This window comes from Nanorana parkeri, unplaced genomic scaffold (assembly GCF_000935625.1).
Source record: "Nanorana parkeri isolate BGI_ZX_2015 unplaced genomic scaffold, ASM93562v1 scaffold1641, whole genome shotgun sequence".
NCBI classification, from domain to species: domain Eukaryota; kingdom Metazoa; phylum Chordata; class Amphibia; order Anura; family Dicroglossidae; genus Nanorana; species Nanorana parkeri.
The window spans coordinates 154,478-172,063 of record NW_017307909.1 but is presented as its reverse complement, the minus strand read 5'-3'; the positions used below and the strand labels follow the sequence as shown (position 1 = coordinate 172,063).

General features: G+C 41.2%; 1 protein-coding gene across 1 annotated transcript in view; it reads left to right on the top strand.

The window, feature by feature from the left end:
- Positions 1–17,586, top strand: part of PUDP (pseudouridine 5'-phosphatase) — a 255,615-nt gene that overhangs the window by 205,804 nt on the left and 32,225 nt on the right. The gene's annotated exons all lie outside the window — the stretch shown is intronic.

Genomic DNA, 17,586 nt, shown 5'->3' with positions numbered 1-17,586 from the left:
GCAGCTACCATCATCCTGTCATTAACTTTGATTGGTACAGCGGCCCTATCTGAGCAGGAACACCTGGGATTCCTACTGCAGGAATCCATAGGTTCTTGCTGCAGGAATCACAGAACTGGGCACGTATCTCCATGTTTACAGCTTTGTATGCTGGGAGACCTTTATTATTTAACTTTTTATGAAGTTTTGCTAACATATGTTAATAGCTGCCAATATCAGTGGTTTAAGGTTAAGCAATGAAAGCATATGTAAACCCCAAAATGTATGATATTGCAGCTTAGATGGGGTGCATGTATTAGTTTTCTTCTTTCAGATATGTTTATTTTCCTTCATCCAGTAATCCTCTAAATAACATACTTCCTGTCCTAGGGTGGCTATGTTTATTCCCCCACTGTATCTATAAAAAATATATAGTTGCCCCGCAGGCTGGACTTTATACATACATACATGTCTACCATTTTCATCTCTTTTATGGGTGGAGTGAGGGATTAGTAGTATTACAGAAGGATGATTACATTGTTTGTGCTTTCAGTTTAGCTCACAGTAAGTGACAATGATGCAACATTTTTGGCACGATCAACAGATATTTTCTGTACTTGCTGAAACTGTTCTGTGCTTAAAAAATAATGCAGCCATCACATCTACATACTATATATAGATAGGTGTGCTCGGGGTCACCAATAGGGTGAACGATCAAATATGTAATTAAGTGTTAACAAAACAACATGTAATCAAAAAATTACATGTTTTTTTGAATTTTTTGATTACATGTTGTTTTGTTAACACTTAATTACATATTTGATAGTTCACCCTATTGGTGACCCCGATATACAATTTGACCTCAGTGTCCAGAGCGCAGCAGCTTTTATTATACTTAAAATATTACTATTTTAAATATATAATTTTTTAATATTATATTTATATCCATAAGCGCGGATTATATATATCTTACATCTACAGACTGACATGATGCAATCTATTACATTTTTTTGTTCTTTAGATCTCCTTTAATGTGGCTTATATTAATTAAAATAGCAACACACAATGTGCAGTAACCCATGGAAATAAAATATAAAGGATTTTCCATGTTCTGACTCCTGCTTTCCATTGCATCATTAGTTACACCTGTAATTATCTGTGGGTCTATTAAAATGTATTTAAACTCTAACAATGAACTTCATTCATATGGTCCCTTTCGGTCTTTTAAATAAACCATCAAAATCGTTTTGTCATATCTGTTCAAAATATCTTTTGACGTCCTCCAGAAATGATGCGAACTGATAACTTATTTTGCTTTCTGCCTGTACTGACTTTGATCAGTTAACATGCTTCCTAGGTTTATCTGTGGACTACTGAACAACCCCCTATGGTGTGGACATAAAAAGGGAAAGTCGTTTTGTAGCCGTTCCTGTACTATGGGGAATTTGCTGCTCATAGATACAATACAGTGAGTGAGCATTTTCACCCGAAGACAGGAATCTAGTAAGCTGTACAGTATATTACATTTTTGTGGTTGGGTTTAGATAGGTTTTTTTTTTTTCCAAACTTTTTTTATTGGTTTATAATATAAAACAGAGACAATACAGATACAATCGTTATCAGGATGCTTATTTCTTGTCACATTGCATCTCTACATGTTATACCTTTTCCATAGCACCCCGTGTTATTACATATGCATGCAATGAAAAATCTGTATTTTGACTTTAGAGGTACAAACATAAATAAAAATAACTGTCGTGTCCTGGCTTTCACTCCTACTATTCATTTATTCGTAAGTAACGTACCCTAATAATGTCGATCTTGCCCATCTTCGGAATTGGTTATAGTGGGATAGGACCACTCTCTGCGTGGGCTACTCCCCACCCCCTTGTGTGTAAAAAGTGAGAATTTTTTTCCCCCTTTTTTTTTTTAAACGCAGAACCCATAATATGGAAGTTAATAAGTATACCTCCCCTATCTCGTTCCCCCGATTTTTTTTTAGGAGCACGCTGGGTGTGTATTGGAAAGGAGATAGAAATTGTTCCTTCTCTATGGGTGTAAACGTTACATCTATAAACGGTGCCCATCTCTCATAGAATGAAGTTGTTTTCTTATCATCATCCAGTTGTGTCTCAGCATCTAGTTTTTCAAGGTGGAGTAAGTTGATGAGGTCAGCTCTCAGACCCTGCACAGTGGGTGGCTGAGGGGCGAGCCATTCTCTCATAATGCTTCTCCTGGCTGCCAGAAGAGTAATACTTATCCATTGTTTATTGTGCTTGCTTAAGCCAACTGCATTCTCCCAGTAATTGAATAGGAGCAATAGAACGTCTAAGGGTACTTGCCTACCCACCACCTGTGTTATAAAATCTATGACATTGGACCAGAACTTTTGGATCATCGGGCATTCCCACAGACAGTGGAATAGGGAAGCAGCTATCAGCTGGCATTTCGGGCACCTATCAAGATAACCTTTATCTGGGCCGTTTTTACGTTTGATTTGAAACGCATAGTAGGCTCTATGAATGATTTTGTATTGTGTTTCCCTCCACTGTTCATTTGCCATTGCTTTGCATGTAGATCTATAACCTATCAACATTTTCTCAACAATATCGTCGACGGGCATGTCCTCCCGCCATTTGCCAATATTGGAACCAGACAGGGGAGGGATGCACGCTTGTCTCAGATGTGGATAAATGTCTGAAATGGATTTTTTCCCTGCCGAGAGTATCCTGTCAAGAAGGGAGTTGGTGGAAGTCTGGGGAGTAGCCCTGTATATTTTATGTATGTATGTAGTGACCTGGGAAAAGTGAAGGAAGTCTTGTGTAGACACATGATAGGTGGCTCTAAATTCGGGGAATGATAATACTTTTCTATTATTATTGGATAAAAGGTGAGTGAACTTGGTTATCCCCTTGATCTCCCACCTGGCAAAGGTTTTATATTCCTCCCCCTGAGGGAATGCAGGATTGCCTCTGATACAGAGATGTTCAGTGAAATAGGGGTTCATTTTCGCGATCTTGTGTGCCTCCCTCCAGGCCACTATTGTGTCCCTGATAACTATGTTATTTCGGTGGATAGGAGGTATATTTGAAAAAGGGCAGTGCAGGATGGAAGAGAGTTTCCATGGATGGACCATCTCTGTCTCCAATTGGTAGTTGGAGTAATAAGAAGAGGAATTTATCCAATCCGTTGAGTGTCTAAGGAGGCAGCTCAAATTATACAATCTATTGTTGGGAAGGGCCATCCCTCCCTCGCTCCTGGGGAGACACAATTTTTGCTGAGAGATTCTCGCTTTTTTCCTCTGCCAGATAAAAGCTGATATGGCTTTGTTCAAAGATGTGACATCTTTGTGTTTTAGGAGTATTGGCAGTGTTTGCATAGGATACAACAATCTGGCAAATTAGATCATTTTTACTAAGTGTATTCTGCCAAAGAGCGAGAGAGGAAGACCCCCCCACATTACCAGCTTGTTTCTGATCTTGTCAAATAGAGAGGGGTAATTTAGACTGTATAGGAAGGAAGGGGTTTTACCTATATGGAGACCAAGGTAAACTATGGAATTTTTGGCTATGTTATATACTTTTGTGGAACATAAGGAGCTAGATGCTTTGGATGTTAAGGGGAGGATAGTAGATTTGGATGCGTTGATGGTCAGGCCTGAAAACTGTTGAAATCTGTTAAAAGTATTTTGGATAAATGGGAGATCGCTGGAGGGATTGTTTGAGAATAGTATAATGTCATCTGCAAATAACATGATTTTTATTTGGGACTTCTTGAATGTGACCCCGCCTATTTCTGGCGCTCCCTGAAAGTATAGTGACAGCGGTTCCAGTGCTAGATTGAATAACAGGGGTGACAATGGGCAACCTTGTCTCGTCCCCCTCAATAATGGAAAACGACTCGAGATATGTCCTGGTGTGCAAATTTGAGCGTGGGGGGATTCATACATTGCTGCCAGAAAGGATTTGAAGCAGCCCGAGAACCCCATCACGTCCAGCACTCTGTACAACCATGGGAATTGAATGCTATCGAATGCCTTTTCGGCGTCTATGGAAATAAGGGCTAAAGAAGATGTCGGATGGGTTTTGGCATATTCTAGGACTGATAGCAGTTTGCGAATATTGGTTACTGCAGAGCGGCCTTTTATAAATCTTACTTGGGCTGGGGATATTAGTTGCGGTAGAATTCTTGCCAATCTGTCCGCTATTATTTTTGATAGCAATTTGGCATCTGTGTTAATTAGGGATATTGGTCTGTATGATCCTGGGTGTGTGGTGTCTTTATCTTTCTTGGGTAATAGTTTGATATAAGCCTCTGAACCTGTTTTCAGGTATTCTCCTTCCTGCCACATGGCATTAAAGACCCTGTGCAGGGCAGGAGAGACATGTTGCGTCATCATTTTATAAAACTCGTTCGAGTAGCCATCAGGCCCAGAAGATTTACCATTTAAAGATATTCCGATGGCCTTGAGAATCTCCTCCATCGAGATATCTTCGTTTAACTGAGTTAACTTTTCGCTAGATACCTTAGGCATGGCTACGGAACCCAGAAAGCTGTCGCCCACACCCATATCTACAGGAGCTGCCGAGTATAAATTCCTATAGAACTGTTCAAAAATCTGGTTGATTTGTTTCGAATCTGAAGTACTGGACCCATCCTCTGAACGCAAGGACGAGATGTGAGTCCTAGGGGCGCGAAGTCTGACCAGATTTGCCAACATTCTGCCCGACTTGTTACCGAATTTGTGGAAGGCTAATTTGGACCTGGAATGATAATGTAATTGTTGCTGAGTATTCCACCACTCAAAGTCCAACTTCGCCTTTAGCCACTGTTCTCTGTGTTCTGCAGAGTCGTTTATGGAGTAATTTATTTGAGCTATGCACAGTGTAGTACTCGCTTTAAGAAATTGGGCCTTGGCTTTCCTTTTCCTGGCAGCAGCATATGGTATGATCTTCCCTCTCATGACTGCTTTAGCTGTTTCCCAGAAAAGGTTTGGTGTATCTATGTGGGCTATGTTAAAGGATTCAAAATCTTGCCATGCTTCCTCCATCATAGCTTTAAAAGATGCATCTGAGTATAAATGTGATGGGAAGCGCCATATATAGGATTCGCCCCTTGGAAGGAAGGGTTGTATCTGGATCATTATTGGAGCATGATCCGAGATGGCTATGGGATGTATGTTTGTATCCGTAATCAGTGCGTCCACAGCCGCCGTTGCCAGGAGGTAATCCAACCTAGCGAAGGAACCATGAACAGCTGAGTAGTGTGTGTACTCACGTTCCAGGGGATTCCGGACCCTCCAGACGTCCACGAGGTGGGTATTTTCGGATAGGTTGTGGAGTATGGTAGAGGGGAAGGCCCCTGGTCCGGAGTTTGGTTTTGCTTTGCCAGATCTGTCTTCGTTGTGAACCATGACAGAGTTGAAATCACCTCCCAGAATCTTATAAGGGTTATCATCTTGCAGCATCCATGAGGTGACCTCCTGAAAAAAGGTTGTCGTGGGAGAATTTGGGAAATATAGGTTATACAACAAATAATTTTTATCGTGCACGCTGATTTTGACCATCAATCTACGGCCCTCTTGGTCAATATCCGTGTGTAGCACCTTATAATTGAATGATTTGTTAAAGAGTATTGCTACCCCTGCTCTCCTACCCACTGCTGGGGCGCCTATTACCTCTCCCACCCACATTTTTCGCATTCTAGCTAAGTCTGTCAAAGGTAGATGTGTTTCCTGTAGGAACACTATATCCGGTTTGAACCTTTTTAGGTGGCGGAGAATCATCATGCGCTTAGCTGGGGATCTTAAGCCATTAATATTCCAAGAGACCACTCTCATGTAAGGTTGTGGACTGGGTTGATAACACCAAAGATCAGAATACCTATAATCAACACTCTATACAGCATGAAATATACATTTGCTGTTAACTTAGTTAGCTCGATTGGGGCAAGTCTTCCCTTTGCTTGGAATCTACTAAACCAGTATAAATTCAATTTGAAACTTTTAGGAGATCTGTGTGAGTTAGACAGGGCAGTGTAAGACAAAAAGACCCGGGCACTATGGGCCCTAACATGGTGTGGATTGGACCCTGATATGTGGTCAACAGGACCATGACTAAGAGCAAAAAATAACAGAAAAACTAAAACTGTAGAAAAACAACTACAAACAAAAACAGTTTGTGACTTCACTTTTTTCCTCAAGAGCTAAGTCAGTGGCAAAAATCCGTTCAAGTTGTATTCCTGGTGATTGCAGAACTCAGCAACTGGCCCTTTAGTTCTTGCGGTTGTATTTGTGATGTATCATGTTGCGAGTCAAAAGCTAAAGTAGAGGCAGCCATCTCGAACATGGTTGCTAGCTGAGGGATTGGCAGTCTTTAATAGTCGTTGAAAGGTAGATTAATGGGCCGCTGTTTCCCCAGCGACAGGGGACAGGGGTAGATCATGACCGTTAGAGAATGTCATTGGGAGCAGGGGTTGGGTAGCCTTGTGCTATATTCCGGTTCACCCGAAACAAAGGGTTTCTCCCATTGTGATAACCCATGAAGCTAGTGATTTGGGAGAGCGAAACTGCCAGCCGCTAGGTATTCATTTGTTACACTCCCAGGATGCCCCCATGTAGAAAAAAATGGAACATACCTATCGGTAAGTATGATTGCAAATGCTACCTTATTGCTTCAAGGTGAGTCTGTGGGAGTCATAGGCAGGCGTACCGAGGGTTTTCTCGCTGGAGTGGTGAGCCGTTGCGGGAGGGGAGACCTTCCTGCCGCCTCGTGTCTGGCTGGGGCTTCCATCCTCTCCACGAGTTTGAGTGCCGCATCGGGGTCTTTAAACGCATGGGGGGATCCATCCTCTGTTTGGAATCGTAAGATCGCCGGGTAGGCTAGGGTGAACCTGATCCTCTTCTGAAATAGGAGTGAACACACTTTGCTAAATGCCTTGCGTTTTTTGGTGACCTCCACCGAATAGTCTGCGAAGACGGCGATGTCCGTCTAGAAATAGCTCCTTTTTGTCGCGAAAGGCTTGCAGCACCGCCAGGCTATCTGTGTAATCAAGATATCTTGCTATGACTGGTCTTGGGCCTTTTCTTTGCGTATTAGGCGGTCCCACACGGTGTGCGAGTTCCACCTTGCATCTCGGGTCTATTCCAAGGAGATCCGGAATGTTGTGGGCGCAGATTTCTGCCAATAGTGATGGGCGGTATGTTTCCGGGAGGCCTACGATTCGCACATTATTGCGACGGAATCTATTTTCGAGATCATCGACCCGGTCAAGCAGAAATTGTACCTGTTTGGAGGTGGATTGTATATGGGTGGAGGATGAGTCCGCTCCTTCTTCCAGGGATGTGATACGGGCTTCTGCCTCTGTTATCCTCTGTGTCTGCTGCAGGAGGTCGTGGCGCAGAGACTGTATGCCCTTGTACACCTCCTTGTTCACGGCCTCTTGAATAGCAGGGCGTAGGAGTTTGGCCACTTCTGCAGCTATAATACTATTGTCTGACATAGCCAGCAAGTCATCCTCCGAGGACGCACTGACCTCCCGTAAATCAGGGGTGGTGGCCATCTTGGGCTGGGACTGTGGTCGCTTACCCCGTACAGGAGTTCCCTTGCCACGAGGCCCGCTGTGCCGTTTCGCGAGGAATTTATCCATGCTCTGATCAATCCCGGTAACAGTCGCGGTGTCCACGGGCTAGTTCGAGTTGCTGTAGTTGGATTTTATATAAGATTCTGCCCTGACCATGCGGGAGCTCTGCACTCTGTGTCTGCTACATCAGGCGCCGGAACCGGAAGTCTGTTTAGATAGGTTTTAATAAAACAGCACATTTCCCCCAGACATAAAAACCTGTTGTCTGATTTCTGCAATTCTAGCAGAATAGGATAACAATCAGGCTGTTTGTAGGACATTATAGACTTCAACAGATACAGTACCCTCATGAGAGCTCCATTGAAAGCGAAGGTTATTTTGTATCCCACAGACTATTGTTTCCTGAGATATGAATGCTACTGCAGTTGGCTTATTTTCTGCATTGTATTCCTGCTGTTCAATGCAATTCAGCTCTCAACTTTCAGTTTTAGTCTACATTTAAAAAGGTCAGTCATTTTGAATAGGCTACAAAAAGAAAAATATCCTATAGTGCACATTTCCTACTTCAGACCCTTTCTGGACTACACAGAAGATGATATTTTAAATCAAACGTGCAATATTATTGTACCATATTAATATTTTTCTGAACAATTTAACATTCCATGATATTTGTAGTAACATTAATATCTGCAAACATTTGTTGTGAGTTCAGTACTACACAGTAGTTTCCTGCATATTACTAAATCTGTTAAGGTTCTTATTTATCCAGGTCATGATATAGCTAGTAGTAGTTAGTCACAATCAAAAGGACTTGTTCTGTAATTTTGAAGACATTTCTCTACTCGTTTAAGTAGCTATAAGGGGTATGTTCCTAACACTCTTTAGAGCTGAGGAAGCTGGCTAACCACTACCAGGTATTGATGTAAGTTACCTTTCTTACTACCACAACCTTGGTTTAAAACTGGGCTGTTTGACAGATATGTGCATTTTTGCATGTGTCAATGTACAATTTATTTCTCTGCATTAAAGAAAGATCCAGAAAAATAGGTGCAGGTGCTACATGCCTATGGGGAGGAATAGTCTCCAAGAAATGTTAAAAGATCAAAAAAAAGTAGCAGGCATTATCGGATTGGAGGTTGTGGGTCAGGTGGTAGGGGGGAGCTGCAGGGGTAGGATCTGCTGAGACTGATGGGACAAGGGAAGAAGGTTGTACCACCCACCCTCCTTTGTTCACTGCTGTTCATGGCTTGGGATCTATGTGTGTTTCCCATGGCAGCATGGTGTGGTAGAGGGTGTTTGAAAACCAGTGAGATGGTTACAAAGCAGGGAGGCCCATCTGGTGGTATGGTGCTCCCCCTGTTGCTGCTTGGTTCCTTGGGAAGTTGGTATAGTCAATTTTGGAGCTTGAGTTTGTCCTTGAGTTGTTAGGGGTGCATCAGGGGACATGGATGGTTTTTGTAAAGCTTTATTTTGGCTAATGGAGAACAAGACCCCTTCTCATAGCCAACAGGCTTTAGGTTATTTATTTGAAAAATGTTAGTATGGATATTCTGATTGATAACTGTTATTTGTTATATTGGTTAAATAAAGGGCTGCTGTGGCCATGCTAAATTCATGTCACTGTATTTATTGGGGGTTTTAACTAAAGGTTAAACGAGTCCATCAGTCACGTGCATTGCATTAAGGCAGGCCATTCTCTTTGAAAGGAACCTTAATAAGCTTCAATGCATGAAGAAGTTTTACATGTATTTATACCATTAATTTTTGGCTAGTCAATCACGTCTGTGCTTTGTGGTGCCCTGTTGTAAAGAATCAAGACCACTGTCTAATGCAGAAAAAATGTAACTCAGATTTATTGAATGTAAATTCAGGGCACTTTAACAGCAAAGAAAAGGGCTAGATTGTTTGCATTTCAAGAATATTTTTATACCATTTTGGACATCTGTATAAAGAAGCTGATTAACATAATAACAACATTAACATACCCTTTACTAATACTAGCCAAAGCCACTTGTGTAACCCGCTAGACATCTAAAACATTGGGAATTTGCAGAAGACATTCTTATCTCTTACTCATAACAAGCTGGCTTTGCAAATGAAAACCCAGAGTCTCTCTTGCTTATTTCCACATAACATTCACATGTCCACATTTTTGTTTTTAAACTCCCTGCAATGTTAGAGGACCTGAAGCTGTACAGGCTACAACTACTAGGCATGTAGGTTGACTGAAGCCATGTCCAAAATTCTCCTTTGCATTGGTGTGCATTAGGCCTTTTCTGTCTAACCACATCTTTATGTTCATGCCCTTTTAATATAGCGCCTTTTGAAAAATCACAGTTCTTTTTGCATTCTCGGTGTATAACAGCTTTAAGGAAATGTGAAGGTTATTGAGGACTGGTATTATGTAAATAAAAACATGCCTTAATGTGAACTTGTAGTTTGCTTATGCAGGACACAGCAACATGTTAATTTTAAATCCAGCCTGTACGGCCGCTTATACTTTCTATTCACTTTGCTCTGTTTGATGCCGGGAAGGAGAATAAGTTTGTTGTAAGCTCCAAAGCAATCCTATTTGGAACTTGCAAGTGCTTTGCTATATCTAGAAGTACCTGTTATTTCTCTTTGCTACCAGTAATAGCAGAGTAATGGGAGAGCAAAGAAAAGGCAAGTGTAAGTGGCTGCAGGGCCAGCGTTAATGTGACCCTGTTGCTTTGCCCTGCATGGGAAATGCATAGATTCACTTAAAAGAACCTTGATAACTTGCTGTTGGGTATGCTAATAGAGGATCCAAAGGACCTGTTTGGGGATTCAGTATTTGCATGATTTGCATTAGTAACTTTACAGTTTGTCATCATAATGCACTGCCACAACAATGCCTTGGTTTTAGGCTTAATAAAAAAAAAATTAGAACCACCACTGGATTACAATATAATTTACACATACACACCACATAATTGTGTTGGTAAAATAGATAGTTGTACAATTAATCTGATACTTATGCAATAACACATAAACTAAATAAAAATACAGATGAAATTAAGACCATTATTTTTGTTAAAAGGCACGCATCTTGGTGGTTAGAATCTTTGTAAGATATACCTTTTATGGAGAGGGGGACTCTCTTGATGTTCTAACCCATTTTAAGTGATTTATTTAATGACTGTCTAGCATTGTGTGAAAGTATTTTTTTTATTTGTTAGATACTTTGCATTTTGGTCTGTGCTTTTATAAAGGAATGCAATGGGCTTTAGTTAGAACAGCAACATCAGCTATTCAGTGTTATATTCTTAAAAATCAGCTAAACCCTCTGAGAAAATAGACTTTAGCTGCCCCCTGAGAGGTCTGCTTGAATGCCAGTGTCAAGTTTGTCGTAAGGCAATGGTAAAAACAATTTTGCTCTTTGAAACATGTCACAGCAGTGGCATCTAACACTGATGTGTGCATTCAGTGCAAAGCATAAAATGGCAGACTTCTTTTCCTTATCCTTTTTATTTTCTTATAGGTATGCTTTCTTTCTCTCTAAGCATGCTGACATGGCAGTCTATATTTACAAGAACTTTGCTATAGCAATATAAAAAAAAAATCCTTTGGGCATCATTTATGAACAGTCATTGCCATATTTAGCATCCAGATACAACAATGTGGACTATTTTAATCACAGTAGTATAGTGCTCTGCATTGTACATCATCGTGACTAATATAATTTATTTGAAACGTGAAAATGGGATGCATGCATTTTTGTGGTGGAATGGTAAACAATGCAAAAGTGTATACAGTGTGTAAAAAAATCAAGCTATACTCAACAATTGTATTTAAAATAATATTGTATATGTCAGGGTATTTCTGTAGGTCCGCACACTCATAAAATTGGCTTATATGCCGATGATGTTATAATCCCCCTCACTAATCCACTACATTCCTTACCGGCACTACAAGATGTCTTAACCCGATTTAGCAACATCTCATTCTATAAGGTCAACCAATCTAAATCCCACATGCTAGCCATTAATGTGTTGCCAGCCACCAAACTCATTATTGATTCAATATGCCCATTCTCATGGGCACCTTCTGCTGTTCTTAGATACTTAGGAATTACTCTGACGTCCCCCAGCTGTAATATATTCAAACTTAACTATACCACGCTCCTGACTAAAGTGACAACACTCCAGTCTCAATAAATCCACTGTATCATGGGCAGGTAGGATTAATCTCCTCAAAATGTATGTTCTCCCTCATATCTTATACCTTTTTAGAGCCCTTCCCATTCCCTTATTGCCGACATACTTTAATAAACTACAGAGGCTCTTAGACACCTTCATATGGAAGGGTAAATCCCATAGAATATCTAAACTTGGATTGTACAGACCTAAGGCTTATGCTGGTATGGAGCCCCAGAGGTCGCTCTATACTATAAAGCTAAAATTATGGATCAAGCAAAATACTGGTTGGCCCCGCACCCGGATAAGTTGTGGTCGCAGATAGAATGTAAATTTCTGGCCAAAGATCTCAAGATAATGCTGTGCTCCTCTATACTTAACCGCCCCCCTGATAAATCCTTTCTAGACACAGTAACAGGAACCCTCAGAGTTTTGCATTCTTTGGCAACCAAATCATTCACGAAAAATAGATATATGTTTCAATATATACCCCTTCAAACACTTCAATTGCTCCTTACCGACATGCCACTTTCTAATTGGGTACATCTGGGTATCACGCATCTAGACAAATTGTTCTCTAATGACCGCTTGATCTCTTTTCAGGTCTTATGTGACAAATTTTCACTGCCAATTCATGATTTTTATAAATACCTAAGAATTAGACATTGTATGGCTTCTCTAAGTATTAAGGACAATACACTAGTAAGAAGAATCATTGCTTTTTATAGTAAATTCTCTGCTACTAGTAAGGGTATTTCCTTTTTCTTCAAGCTGTTAACAGAACCAAATGAGTCTGAGAAGTTACCGTCCATGCTTTGGTGGGAAAAGGAACTGCACTTCTCCGTTTCGCTAGACCGTTGGTATGCGGTTATCTCCCAAACCTTAAAAACATCCAGATGTCTAAGCCACTGGGAGTCGGTACAAAAAATACTCCACAAATGGTACTTTACACCACAGAGGTTAGCGAGAGCTTTCCCGTCTTCTTCTCAGCTCTGTTGGAGGGGTTGCGGCTCGGTGGGATTACTATCTCACTATCTCACATCTGGTGGTCATGTACCTTGCTCCAGTCTTTTTGGGATGATATCTCCACCCTCATATTTGTACTGACCCAGGTCCCATGTTTTCTGTCACCACAACTAGCTTTATTGGGGATTGGCTTGGAAGAATGGCCCATAACATCTCGTACGGTGGTATCCCACATCCTCATAGCTGCCCGACTTGCCATAGCAAGAGCATGGAAACAGTCGGAACCCCCTTCTCTGCGAAATGTCATACAAATCTTAAATACACACGCCCACTTCGAATTTCTCTTTGCAAAAGCCAACCTTAAAACTCAAATATTTACCTCCCAATGGGCTTGCTGGTTGTCAGACTCCAGATGTTTGATTAGCACTACATGATTGATTTATGGTAGTTTCCTTTATTATAACTTGTATGTATTTCATACATTCTTGTGTACACGTGTTTGATGTTTAGTCTCCTCCATTGGACATCCTTCCTCGGATTAGGCCAAATATTAATATTACTGGTTGGCCTTATTTCTCCACATTACTCCATACATTCTCTTAGTGGTCACATTTCTATAGGATTAATTGAATTGAATGCGTTTTTTTTTTATTGTGTATTGTATATGTTCTATATGTAAAAACCTAATAAAACTCCTTGTTACAAAAAAAATAGTACACTCCCCCCTTATTAATCCCCCACACATAAAATAATATGTTAGAGCTCCGCCCGAAGGAAGCCAGAGCTGACAGGAGCTGCTCTGCGGTCTGCATCTACACAGATGCCGACCGTGGGGATGCTCCCGCAAGTCAGGTACGTGGTCTGCGACCGTGTGCCTGACATGTCAGCTGGCTACGGGCCACATAGTACCGGCTCGCGAGCCTGAGTTGGCCCGCGGACCGGTACTTGGAGACACAAATTTCCACTCGCCCTCACTTTATTTTTACTCACCAAATGCGAGCAGACGAGTGGAAATTTTGAGCCCTGGTATATGTAATGCATATAATGTATAGTGACCTATTAGATACTGTCTTTCTTTATTATGGTAAAGATTCAAAAATAAAATAAAAAAATATTCAGATAAACATAAAATACTGTCTATTAATTTTGTATTGTATTTTGTATTCTCTTTTTGAGCCAGTCGGTAGAGCTTTGTACTCCTTTTCACGTTTTCCACTTTCTCTTTACTTGTTGTAATAAGCCTGTTGCTTATAGAGCGCAATAGCTTAACCCATGGTGAATTTATGCCTGCATTCCTTCATCAGTAGAAATTTGTTATTCCTTTTGCAAAAAAAGATATTGAACACAATAAGACATTTGAATGTCCACAAAGAAGGAAACATAGTAATAGACCATGTTCCATTAAACAAATTAGCTGTTTGTAGGCCTAAAGCCTAGTGCTAATTTAAAAAATGTAATAATGGGCAAATGACTGTGTCCAGTATGGACAATCCGGCCTTACTGCGCTGCAAATGTAAGTGCTTGCGCCAAATTCATGTACCAGTTGCAACAGGTACATGAATCTGGTGCAATCATTGACATGTGTCTCGCGGTTGCACAACAGAATTGTAAAGAGTGTTGAAGAGTTGTGAGTACCTGTATAAACATTTTAGGCAATTGTATAGTGGTAATACTTTGGAAGTAATACCATGGATAGTTTGTGTAAATCAAGTTCCTGCAAAGTATCATATACAGATACAGGGACAATATTTGGTTTGGCTACCTCTTGCTTTTTTTTTTTTTTTAAATAGTTTATTCGTGTCAGAGAGTTATACAGTTATGATAACATTTTCATTTGTTAAATACCAACACATTTCAGTAACGTTTGAAGCATACGCCTTGTAAAATTCAGGATATGTTGAGACAAAAAAAAGAACGATAAAATAGTAATATTTAGTTTCAACAGAATATATCGTATTATAACATAACATGCCAGGCGATATATACTTCTGGGCGTTTTGTCTCTGTACAGTGCCCTGGGCACTAGGCCTCATGTTTTTCGTCTTCTGTGCGGGCTATTGGCCCGGGCACTGTTCGCCCCCCTGTGATTTGTTGGCCTACGGCCATATCTGAGTATCCCTAGAGTTTAATGTTCAGTGCTGTCAAGTGACACACTAATAACAACTTTTGTTTTACCAGTTTAGATCCACCAGCTTCTCCCGCTCCGTCTCTCCGCTCTCGCCCCGTTGTCACCTCCGAAAGTATCCCCCTCTTGAATAGTCCTCCTTTCAAATGCTCCGAAGGTTCGCCGATAATAGTATAGAACATCCAGTGTCTCACATTTTTATTTTTTTTAACCTTTTTTTATGTACTGTATAAACATATTTATCCATTTGTTTATTTATGTATATTATGTTTTGCACCCTCTTTCCCCCTCCTGACTTGTGTGATCAAAAGACTTTCTATTCTATTCCTGAGTGGCATTCTGGTTGTCGTGGGGGGTTTGCCATGGGTTCCTTGGGAGGGTGAGCTGACCCAAAAAATTCCCCAATTCACCTTCCAGATACCACTTGGAATAACGGAAAGGAAGGACTATCTTGTGGATTACCTTATCTTTTAGTTGCGTCTGTAGAAAAGGGCTCCACCTATCAAAGAATTTTGCACTCTTCCCCATCCATGGTGGCTCCCAGCCTCTCCTGCCACATAGTTGTTTTCAGTATATCCAATAGTTGGTTTATATGGGGAGGATCCGGGGAGAGCCAGGCTTTCATCAGTATTCGTCTCGCTCGCAGGAGAGACATATTTAACCATAGCCATCTGGTCCTCGGGAGCGGTTTATCCGGTTCCCAATAACTAAATAGGCATAGTCCCTGTAGGGCAGGCAACTCAGTTCCCTCTATTTTAGTTAGTAAGATCATTACTTTTTTCCAGTAAGTGGATATCAGCACACAAGTCCATAAGCAGTGTTGCAAGTCCGCCCCTTCAAGGTTGCATTTTGGGCAAGCTGTGAGGTATGGGCTGGCTGCTTTAATTTTGTGAAAGTCAAACGCGTAATAAGCCTTATGAATAATGCGGAACTGAGTTTCCCTCCACGGATCATTAGTTGTACATTTCCGGACTATCTGATATCCCCTTATAAGTTTATCATGAAGATCGTCCTCCTGGATATTTTTACGCCATTTCAGTATTGAGGATTTTGTGGCCGGTGGGAGAAAAGCGGGGTTGAGGCATGCATAGATTGCCCTGATCGGGTAACATTTGGCTTGGATCACCAAGTCTAGACAAGTGGGTTTAAGAAAAAATTGTGGCGTCAGAGTTTCAATTTTCCAGTAGTGAGTCAGTTGAGAATAATGTAGAGAATGGCTACTGGGAATGTGAAAACGGTCTCTAATTATATCAAAAGAGAGTGGTTGGAAGGTGTCAAGGTCAAACGCCTGTGCCATAGTGGATAGGCCCTTGGATTCCCATGCTTTATATACTGCATGACTTTGTCCAGGGATAAATTGGGGATTACTTCTCAAGGGAAGGTATCTAGATATGTAAGGGTGGGAGTTAAGTTGTAGTCTAGAGGCCCTCCATGACAGCACCGTGTCTCTAATAATGATGTTATGTTTCAATGGAATAAGTAGCCTAGATGCTCTAGTGTGAAGGAGAGCTGTGAGGGACCAAGGAGTAACCAAAGCTTGTTCCAGATGCAAGTTAGAGTACTGAGACAGACCATTTATCCAATCAATTGCATGTCGCAACAAGCAGGATATGTTATATGCTCTAATGTTCGGAATGCCCATTCCCCCTTCCTGTTTGGTTGTCCAGGAGATCTCATATTCCCTTTCGCCAACTAATGTCACCCACAGAAATTTGATATATGGTGTCTCAATTAATTTAATATCCTTGTGTTTTAGCAGTACGGGTATGGTTTGTAACGGGTACAGGAGTTTTGGGAAGCTGATCATTTTTATCAGGTGACTTCTACCGAACAGTGATAGAGGGAGTGAAGCCCATTTTTTCAATTCCGTCGTTATTTTTGTAAATAAGGGTTGATAATTGAGGTGATTATTGAGGTGATGAGGTGATATTCCCAGATAGGTGATGTTATCTTTAGCCAGCCGAAATCCTGCTTTATGGATCTCCGGCAGAGATGCTCTATTCAGAAGAAGTATTTCGCTCTTGTCTATATTTACTCTGTGACCTGACAGCATCCCGAATTGTTGTAAGGATGATTGGATCGTTGGAATGTCCTGCTCCACATCTGATGTAAACAGAAGCAGGTAATCCACAAACAGGGCTGTTCTTACCTCCTGATCGCCCACTTTTATGCCATGTAAATGATCTGTTCGCAAGAGCCATTGGGATAAGGGTTCCATCGCCAAATTAAAGAGTAAAGGCGACAATGGACAACCTTGACGTGTTCCTTTCTGCAGTGGGATGAAGGGTGAGAGAAACCCAGTAGTATGGACCCTAGCCACCGGGGTGCTGTACATAGCCCCTAGGAGAGAGACAAACGGTCCTTGAAAGCCCATTCGGTCTAGAACTTTGAAAAGCCATGGGTGTTTAACGTTATCGAAGGCTTTTTCAGCGCCTATTGTGATGATAGCGTTGCCTGGCAATGGGTGTCCTACCGCGCGTTCAAGGACCGTCAGTACTTTCCTTATGTTTGCTACCGCTGCCCGTCCCCTAATGAAGACAGCTTGGGTAGGGTGTATTATGCCTGCAAGACGATCGCCAAGATCTTGGAGAGGATTTTTGCGTCAAGATTGATCAATGAGATTGGCCTATAAGAGCCCGGTGTGTGGGGTCTTTACCAGGTTTGGGTAAAACTTTAATGTAGGCCTCATTGCCCGTGGGCAAGTAACAGCCTTCTTTCCAGATATTCGCATAAACCTCATCAAGAGTTGGGAGAAGGTCTTGTTTCATGAATTTGAAA